A 10,329-nucleotide genomic window follows, 5' to 3' on the forward strand; every position below is an offset into this window, starting at 1 on the left:
TCCAGTACGTTTGATTAGTGTCCAAAATACAGTTGTCGTCATGAATTTCAGGCCATGATCATTTTTGTAATGACATTTGCGGACTTTCTGCTTATTTCTTTCAGTGATATTTCTATGTTTACATAATGGACACCAGTACTTGTTACTACTCAGGACACGGTCACGAGAGTAAGCTGTCAGCTTTCGTCACAATCGAACTTAAATAAATTAGATTAAATAACCTAAAACTAACTTTCAATTCGTTACTTTTCAATTAACTATACTATGATAACAAGATATGCTAATGTTTTTATTCAATATCAATATGTTTATGTTCATCGCAGTATAATAATGAACTTCAACAATAGGTAAAGACATTAACTGCTTTTTTAAAATCAAATTAATCTAACAATTCATTTAATATTATAATATAAAACACATCATTTGGTAGACACATGACATGAATGCTTATTTTGTCTGATCCTTAAATTGAAAAGATAGTTAAACTGAACTTAATTCAATTATAATTAATAAACTTAAATTAATTCATTAATATAAACCAAACGGGCGTGGTTTTCTGCTCTTTTTAATTAGATATTAGCATTTTAACTCAAGTATCATACTTGTTGTATTTTGTGGGGGGGGTTCACCACAGAAAAGAACAATAGTTATAGAAAATAGTGCATATGTTTTATAAAAAACATTATATGTTTTCATATTGATTAGGTTGTGGCTCATGGTCACTTTAAATGGCTGCCTCCTGCAAGAGAAATTAATAACTTAATAACGCTTAATTTTAGTCGATTTCTAACAGGCATGTATTCAGTATTTGCACTGTAAACCATACGTAAAACCTTTACTTTGTCATTTTTTCAAATGCTTTTTCGAATGAGATCTTGTTTCGTTTGCGTCTGGGTATCAAGGATTGTTATAATTAAATACTTTGTAGTTACACTAAACATGCGTTATCGTGATGACTTTTGATGATGCTTGACATGAGATTATTAGCTTTGTATGGGTCGTGTTTCCCTTTCGCTAAGCCATAATTTCTAGTATTTCGAGTCATGTCTTTTGACATAGATGCTGCAACATTTGATGAGCGTTGCCTAACCCGCCTATAAGTTCTAAGATTTGCATTTTGTTTAAACCTAGATTGTCTTTCTGTCTTCCAACGTCTAAACACCATGTAAGGTGGCCAAAAATCATCATTTTCTACGTATTCCAAACCATCCGAAGAAAAATTTAACCTTACAGGTACAAATTCCCTGCAATAAAACATTATAATGTTTTTTGCTTGAAGCTTTCACTAAGCCATACTTTCTAGTCGTTGGTAAATGAAATGGATCGCCGCAGGAGTTTGATACGATTCAGATGCATTATCGGACACTATGTCTAACAAAAATATGTATTTCAGGGAAATAAGATTTTGCTTGACGATAAGTGTAACTTATTCAATTAACCCGAAAGTTTCTACATCAACGAATTATACGAAAGCGCACGTAATCACTTTTTTGCATATTATGCAATATATTTATAAGTTATTGAACTGGCACAATTTGTCTGTTAAAACTTATTCATAGCTTATAGTAATAAAGTCATTTGGAATTACAGTTGGCATATTATAGTTTAACGTTAAAATAAATACTTGAAAACAGTATTACCTTTAACTTCTTTTAAACAAAAATAATAATAATTTTCAAGGGATGTATAATAATTAAGATAGAAAGCCCCAAGGTAATAAAACGAATTCAATCATAATTCGACCAGCACAAGGACATATTTCAAAATCTAAAAACCATAACTATAATAACGTTATGCAAAATATCAAGCATTGATATATTTATTATAGGTAGAAAAATGTATATATACAATATAAACTACCCCTGCGAGAATTTAGACCAGTTCTTGAACAATGAGGGAGTTGGAGTCTTTGAAAAGTGCACGAGTTGGGTAGGTTTACAGAACAGAACAGAACAGAAATTTTATTCGACTTAAGCATAAAAAACTCATCGTCACAACAATATGTATAGTGATGTATGGCATGTGACAATTATAAAATCTATATAAATTTCTCTCTATATATATAAATACTGCTCCACGTTGATTAATACAGCCGCAAGGTTCATGCTGAGGGGTACATACAACTTTGTGGCTACTTTGTAAGGATATGAATATTACAAAACAGACAACAACAACAACAACAACAGCAAAAAAAAACACGCACACAAAAGGAACAAGAATATTTGTACATCTCGTATGTCCTAAGGATCTACAGATTTAAGTTTAAACACTACCGTTTATGATACAATCAAAATAAGAAAGAACGAAAAAAACATAGCAAATATTTATACTATATTAAGAAATCACGTAATTTGAAGGACTTATCACAGTAAAGCGCTAACTTCCTTAGGGTGGTTTTGTTGTTACTTTGCATTAAAACAATATATTTCATCAAACTCGTATGAGTATAATAATGCTTCGGAATATATTGACGTCTAAGGTCCGCATATACTGGACATTTGAGGACGAATTTCAGTGTTGTTTTAATGTTTATCATTTAAATTACAGAGTGAACATTTTCATTAATTCCTAGGAACCTTATTGTGTCGACCTATTTCTATATTTAGTTTATGGGATGATAAGCGTAATTTAGATAAAATACTTCTATACTTTGTATTTTCAACAAGACTGAGATATGGAGATTTTTCAAAATTTGTCTTAATTTATTTGAACACATCTAGAGACGAAGACAAGTCTAACCCAGACCTCCAATTGCTGATACAAATATCTCTGAGTCTCCTTTTTAGTACGGGAACAAATACGTCGATTTTTACCGACTCAGGGTATAACCATATTTCATGAAGACCAGATGATATTTCCTTAACCTTTGATGCCCAGTTCGTAGAAGAATGATTTTCAACACTATAAATTTGATCCTGTAATATAACATTTGAAATGCAATTATCTTGCTTGACTTTATGACGTTTTAAGAAATACTTAACCATTCTTACATGTCTTTCGATATACAGTGGGAACCTGCCCAACTCCATACAAAGCCAAAGTATTGGTTGACTGTTTCATCAATTTAATACCCATTTACAAAACATTTTGTGGACTCTTTCTACCACGTCCGAATTTATATACCCCTAGACTTCAGAACCATAGTTAAGGACTGATAATACGTATGCATCAAAAAGATTAAACGTTATATATATTGGCACTTTAATATTACGGACTAGTGCCATCAAAGAGTGAAGTGATCTCAACCCCTTTCCAGCTAAAGTTTTTGTAGCTTGCATAAATGCACCGCCACTTCTAAATACAATTCCTAAATAATTAAACGAGCTAACAATTACTTCCGTATTGTCATAAAACCATTTATCATTAATACTTAGTCTTCCACCCTTCCTGAACACCATTACCTTAGTCTTATCTATATTAACAGTGAGGTTCCATTTGCGACAGTATGAATGTAAACTATTTAGAGAATTCTGCAACCCTGCCTTAGTCTCTGATACAATAACCGCATCGTCGGCAAAAAGCAGCAAATAAATTGAAATATGGTCAATGTTGATTCCGACGTCAAGGTTTTCTTGTAAATGCATTTCAATATCATTAAGAAGAGAGCAAAAAAATTTCGGCGAGGTTACCTCTCCTTGAAACACTTTATTATACATTGATCTTACTAGGGACAAATCTTTACCATCAATTCCCAACTTAATAAATTTATACCAGAGTCTGTTTCTATCAATGCAATCGTAAGCTTTTTTATAATCAATAAAACAACAGTAAAGCTTTTTTTTTCCTTTCAAACTGCTTTTGAATCAATGAATGCAAAATAAAAACAGGATCCACTGTACTGTAATTATTTTTAAAACCGAATTGCGCATCTGTTAATATACTATTTTCCTCCTCCCACGCTTTTAGTCTTTCATTCAATATAACAGTGCATAATTTAAAAAAAAAAACAGCTAGTAAGAGTTATCCCCCTATAATTATTTGGATCTGATTGATCACCCTTTTTTATGGATTGGGATAATACCAGATGCCCAAAAACTTGGAAATGACTTCATATTCAATATATGATTAAAAAAGACTTCAATGGCCCAATGATTAGTGGAACTGAAACCTTAAAATACTCGTATTACACATTGTCAATAGAGGCTGCCTTATTTGAGCCTAGTTTCCCAATCGATTTTTTAATTTCATCATTTGTGATAGGTGCATCCAATGAATCAAACGTAACATTTTGTTCTACCTCTGCATCAAACTGGCCAACAAAATCATCATAGTCATCATTATCACGAGATTCAACACCTGACATGAGGTTACTAAAAACAATCCTCGTTAGTGATATTATCGGTACCATTTACCATCTTCGATGGTTTAAATATTGTACTTGTAGTCTTTCTTCGCGTTATACAAAGATGCTCTATCAACATCAGACTGGTTAAGATTAAATTGACGCACTGCATTTTTATATATTTCATATCTATGTTTACATAAATCGTCAAACCAATCCTGTTTCCTATTTCCATCATGAAATCCGACCTTTCTTTTTTTTAGATGTTTAACGAAAATACTTATTTCCGTGATCACATAAAAAGATTGTAAAAATCGATGTCAATCTATCAACATTTCCCTCCCCGCTAATCTCAGTATTTAGATCATGTATCAGGCTATCAATATTTTGTGTTATATCTCTCAAAAGAATCCGTGTATTTTTGTATTAAAATTATATAATGTGAATTCACTATTTCCATCGCTTGGATCCCGATGTACTGTCTTTGTTTTAAATGAGAATAACATAGGTGCATGGTTAGAAAGCGTATTAAAATCCCCGACTGTGAAATTTGCAAGCAGATCATTATCATGGTGTGTCAACAAATAATCAACTACACTGGCCCCGTTATAGGTCATACAGGTAAAATTCCCACGGTCTCCTGGCCATCGACCGTTAACTATACGCTGATTGGTTGCCTTGCACAGGTCAAGTAAGTATTCACCAAAGCGATTGGAAGTGAAATATCGCGAGACGCGAGGAGTAGGTGTATCTATGGCGATAACGTCATTTACATTTATACTACGATCGCATTGAATGAAATCCGCTTTATTACCAGTCCTACTATTTAAATCGCCTGACAAAAATATTTTCCCACGTTGGCTAAACAATAAAATCTCTTGTTCTAACTGGGTAAAAATGTCAACATTATACATGTTATGAACCGGAGATGACTTCGGGGCAATGTATGTAAAGCAAATATATAGATCATCATCAATATGAAAGAAGTTTTTATCTAGTATTATCCAAATAATTCAATCAATTGTATTTTTTATTAAATGCACACCATTACGAATGTAATCTTTAATATATACTATAATTCCACCACTGGATCGTTTGGCCCATTGATTTTGATATTTACGATATGAACGAATAGGTTTAGAATATCCTTTTATATCTATAATAGAGTTCTTATTAGTCCATGACTCGCTTAAACATATAATGTCATATTCACTAATGATAATAACAAAACTACTGGAAGATTTTTTCTGAAGTGTGAGCCTTTCTACATTCCATGATATACACTTTAGCACACGATCACTAGCGTCCTATCATGGTCCACGGTAAAGCTGGTGGTTAATAAACAGTTTATCGACCTTAATGTAGGCTTCCTTTTCATCCTTCCGGACCTGGAGCATGATGGGTATCAGTTTCCGGCGTTGCTCGACTCGTTCTTTTGGGAATTGTTCAGAAATACCGTAGATTGTACCTTTCAGCTCTTTCGCCGCACGGCGTACCTTCTCGCGATCGGTGAAGTCGGCGAACTTGGCCACAATCGGTCGGATTTTTCGGGATTGTAGGGACCTATCCGGTGCGTTCGCTGCAAGCGTATTTGTTGAGAAGCATTTCCTACTTTTAGTTTTCCTAGTATGAATTGTAATATTTTTTCCTCACAGTTTTCTTCCTTTTCCTCTGATAAGTTATGAAATAGTAAATTGTCACGCATACTGCGGCATCTGTGCAGTGCAAGACTATGGTCTTAGAAAAGTGCAAGAGTTTGGTTCTCCGACAGCAAAAGAACGCTAACTATTTAACTTGTTCTAGAAACAGTTCTTGAGTTGTCCTCAGGTCTGCATGTGCTGGACCTAGCCATTTAAAGTTTTCGCACTGTTCAAGAACAGTTAATGAAGTTAGAGAAAGAAACTGCACAAATGGCCTTAAATGTCCTCTAGACAAAGAAATCATATGTCCGCACTCTAATTGTTGTCTGCTACCTAAGAGTCATGATTGTATGTATTCCATACGAATTATTAATGATATTCACTGTTTTGTGTTAAATCGTTAATATAAAAGCGTAATAAAAAACTAAATTAACCATTTAATAAACTTCAATCGATTTCATAGGTTTGTTTTTGAATTGAAAAGAAGGTCCCCTATCATATTATTCCTGTGTTTGCGTAACTTTTGTATATACATAATACTATGCGGCTTTAGTCCTCAAATGCATGCCTTAATTGCAAGTACGTATCACATAAATAATTTAATCGGAATAAAATGATTTCTTCAATCCATGCAAAACAAACATTTTACACGTATCCTTATGATAATTTTGAATAATAAAAGACACATTACTCTAATGCATCAAGGCTACACAACATAACGAACCTCATGTGCACAACTGCACATGCTGCTCACAATTCCTGTACGGATGTGTGACTCCAGCTCATTTTCTATTTGAGATATTCGCGAAATTGTTAAAAAATGTACACGGAATAAGTATTCTAATTCAGTACAACATTAATTAAATCGTTTAAAACAGTAATAGTTGACATGTATAAATAGTTTGCGCATATTTAAAAATAAATATGCAATTCAGATATCACCATAAATATACTTAATAATGTTTTAAAAAGATCTTATCAAACTGTATTTGTTCTTAATCAAATAAGTGACATTTCTTAACAAGATTTAGTGCCAGAGTTGTCAAACAAGTGCATTTTGTCTCTTGCAACATGTGTACCAAGTTTCACTTCAAAATCTTGCTCGGGTTTTGCGTAAATGCAAGTGTCATAGTCTTCACACGATACCAATGTCGACGATACACACATTCTTCCACAATACAATGACCTCTGACTTCGATAAACAGACGAGCTAACAAGGGCTTCTGACAGCCACACTCATTATACCAATATCATGGCAATATGACAGCTGCCGTTTCACGATCTAAAATATTGATCCTGCTTGTTGTTTCTTGCCAGGAAACAAATTTTGCGTTGTTGTTCTTTTGTAAACGTGACAAATATTTTGAATTCAGGCGTTTATTTTTCAGATGCAAAATTCATATTTGATTACGGACGGATATGTAAGTCATAACAATATATACATTTAATTGATACCGTTTGTAAAGTATCTTTGTCATTTTGACGCTTATGTTTTCAATGCAACATTTTTGGAATTCGTCTGATCTTGCATAAACATCGTTAGTGTTCGGTCAAATGACAGTTTATGCGGTAAAACGTATGTGCCATAGATGAAACAAATGAGGTCATTGAAGTAAACGATGTTCAAAAAGCATTTTTTTTTGCTAAGTTCAATTGTCTCTCAAGCGTGTTTTTCCAGCTTTTTTGTTAATTGCTAATAACAAGTGCAAAAAAAGCAATTACTATTTTAGAATGTGGGTTCGTCAGTGTGCGGACTCCACAAACCATGTGTCGATCAACTGTTTACATACAACGATGAACATGTTTACTGAACATCCAATCTTTTATTTAAGACACGTTTGTATAAATATTTTAATACAAAATAGCATAATACTGTTACTACATATGATTCATAATCAGGGTTGTCAAAATGTTTTGTTTTAACAGATGAAATTGAGAAAACAACAGATCAGGACGGGGGTCTTGTGGGTGGAGGGCAAAACCCTGGTAGGAGGACCAGGGGGGGGGGGGGGGGGGGGGGCAACAAGAAATTCAGCAATTTAAACAACTTGGAAGCCTTCTCTTTGCATGCGCATTCCTTCAAGTAATCAATGGAAAAAACACAAATGACACTAAAAAAATATTCAAACTTTACATATTTACAATTATACAGAAAGTGTAATACAAAATGTTGTTTTTTTCTCCCTCTACACTTTTTTTTAAATCTATAAGGTAAAATTACCTGATACCTGTGGGAGGAGATTCCCCCCTTGCATTGGTTTGAGGGGGAAAATTTGATAACAAATACAAAATATGGTTAATTCTAAGAATAAAAATTTAATAAAAAACTAGACTGAAATGTTGCACATTTAATTTAGATTTCGTATTTATTGATTCACGAATCATTTTTTGTGGCTTGCCACCGCATTTACCGTCCCAGCTATGGCGCCTCTGATTAGCAACATGTAACAATTGCCAGATGATAGAACGGTTACTTCACCGACCTGTCGTCTGCAAAAATTTGGAAGCGAAAACAGTGAACAATTAGTACTTGCGGGAGAACGAAAATCAGAATGCTCTAAAAATATAAACAACTTCCAACGTAACATCATCTAAACCTAGATATTTTCTCACCAGATTTGGCTTTAAAGCCGGAATCAAAACGATTTTGCAACTTTCTTGTCTTGCTAGCCGCCATGTTTGCGGTGTCGTCGGTGCGCGGTGAAACAATTACTCGTCGAATAAGTCCCGCTGGAAAAAGTTCCACATTACTTGAAAATTGTCTCCATTTATTTTTGAAACTCCTAAAAATCAACCGATTTAAACATGATTTAAAACGATGATTTCAATAGGTGTTCGGTTAAAAATGAAAACCCTGATAATGCAATTTAAAACCTCCATTTCTTATTTTTTGACGCGATTCTTGGACAGCAAGCAGCCATCAAAGGCGCTTCTGGACGTCGGCGTAGATAACGCTCTTTTGTTTAGCGGGTTTGATGAAAATATGTTATTCCAGCGAGGCGGACAATACGTTTGGAGCAAGGCAGATATGATACCTTGAGTGAAAGTCACCCTTGCAAGAGATCAGACAGTGTTCATACAAATTGATAACATTATTTTTACTGTTATAAAACTTTAGAGGTAATCTACATTGCAAGGGATTAGTCCGTGAATATACAAAGAGATAAACATTGTATGACGAAAAAAGGCTTCAAAGGTAGTCGCCTTTGACCTAATTTAAGTACGATGAAATTTAATGTATATTTTAAAATACGAGGTATGTTCGGGAAGTTCCCGGACTGAACGCATTCCTTTTAAAAAGCTCTTTGTATTATAATGAAACTAAGTACGGATTTACTACATCTATTATTCCATATCACTCTAAAATTTCGATTCCATACAAATAACAGTTAAAAAGTTACAATAAATTTAGAACATGTACCAACGATTTGGCGGAGCAACCCGACGTTGAAATTTATAACGTCAACGTCAATTCAGTTTACTCTTTCTCGAAATAGCGGCCAGCAAGCACATCGCAACGTCCATGTCTCCTGACCCATGATGTGTAAACAGTTTGAAACCATTGTTTATCAAATGAAGACATTATTGTCTGTACGTGACGACGTAGACTCTCCAGATCGTCGAATCGGATTCAGCGTAGCTGGGCTTTGACGGCCGGGAAAAGCGCAAAATCAAGTGGCGCAATGTCTGGGGTGTATGTAATGGGGGCTTGCTCCAACTTGCCGATCCCGAGAACATCCAACTCCAACTCTGTGTACCGGGCCCTGTGCGCTGGGCATTGTCCTGGTGTAAGAGAACATTTTCTATGTCCTCTTCCATGCCGGGCCTCTTCTTGCGCAGTGCTTGGACCATATCCCGCCTCACGACCTGTTCAATAAATAACACAAAATTAAATACCAAGTTGACTATTTGAAAAATAATGCATTGTGCGGTTACACCGTTTAACTGCTGTTATGATTGAATTTATGCATCAGTTCTCTATATTTGATTCATAGCATGATTATATAAATGTGTAATTTCGTTGATGAATATGTTTATAAAAATGTTTACCTTTGAATAATACGCTGCATTTCCGGTAACTCCCGCAGGGACCGCATGTGTCATGATTACACCGTTGGCGTCCATAAATACGATGAACATGTATTTTCCTTTCGATTCCGACACCCGGCCCTTCTTTGGTGGTGGTGAAGACGATGTTTTCCAGACCATACTTTGCTGTTTAGTCTCTGGGTGGAACAGATGAAACCACGTTTCATCCGTTATGATTATTTTTTGAAGAAATCTGTCCCTTTCACGTCGATAGGACCTCAAAAAGTTCAATGATTTATTCACCCTATCCTTCATCTGATTGTCATCCAACAGCCTTGGTATCCAACGTGCGCACACCTTTGTCATTTTAAACTCTTC

The sequence above is a fragment of the Mya arenaria genome, chromosome 1, assembly GCF_026914265.1.
Source record: "Mya arenaria isolate MELC-2E11 chromosome 1, ASM2691426v1".
NCBI lineage: Eukaryota > Metazoa > Mollusca > Bivalvia > Myida > Myidae > Mya > Mya arenaria.